Source organism: Myotis brandtii, unplaced genomic scaffold, assembly GCF_000412655.1.
Source record: "Myotis brandtii unplaced genomic scaffold, ASM41265v1 scaffold334, whole genome shotgun sequence".
Classification (NCBI taxonomy): domain Eukaryota; kingdom Metazoa; phylum Chordata; class Mammalia; order Chiroptera; family Vespertilionidae; genus Myotis; species Myotis brandtii.
In genome coordinates, this window is record NW_005362885.1 from 909,531 (window position 1) to 910,510 (window position 980).

The following is a 980-nucleotide window of genomic DNA, read 5'->3' on the forward strand; positions in this document are numbered from 1 at the left end:
CCACTTTGTTCTGGCTGCCCGGGCCACTCAGCCGCTCCAGGCGGACCCTACGGTCCAGCTGGAAGGCGGGCTCTGGGCCCGGGTCCTCCAACGGGGGGACGGCCCTGCTCGTGCTGAGGTTGAATCGATAGAGGGCGTAGATGTTCTCCTGGGCAAACGCGTCCAGAGCCTGCAGGTGTCTGCGCACCAGGCTGGGCCTGAGAGAGGGGGGAGCCGGGTCAGTCACCCCCAGGCCCCCCACCTGAGTCCCAGGGCATCGCTGGGGCCAGCCTCTCGGCCCCGAGTCAGCAGACAGCAGCCCCTTCCCGTGTTGGGATGCCCAGACTGGAGACCCCTCCCAGCTCCCCTCATGCTCCCTGGCTGCCCGGCCCCAGGTGCCTGCCAGGTGGCACGGACCCACCCCCGCGGCAGGTCTGAGAGGTCCTGGCTGCACACAGGGTGGGCGAGGTGGAGTCATCAGTAACCCAAGCACCCGCCTGGCCAGTGTGGCTCAGTAGTTGAGCGTCAACCCAGGAACCAAGAGGTCCCAGGTTCGATTCCCTGTCAGGGCACATGCCCCGGTTGTGGGCTGAATCCCCAGTGTGGGGCGTGCAGGAGGCAGCCAATAGATGACTCTCATCATTGATGTTTCTCTCTCTCTCTCTCTCCCTCTCCCTCTCTCTCTCTCCCTCTCCCTTCCTCTCTGACATCAATAAAAAAAAATTAAGCTCTAGCCAGTGTGGCTCAGTGGATAGAGCGTTGGACTGCAGACCAAAGGGTCCTGGGTTCGATTCTGGTCAAGGGCACTTACCTAAGTTGCAGGCTCCTCCCCAGCCCAGGCCCTGGTCAGGGCACGTGCAGGAGGCAAGCGATCCATGTGTTTCTCTCACATCGGTATTTCTCTCTGTCTCTCCCTCTCTCTCTAAAACTCAATAGAAAAATATCCTTGGGTGAGGATTAACAAAAAATAAAAAAAATATTAAAAAAATAATAACCGAGGC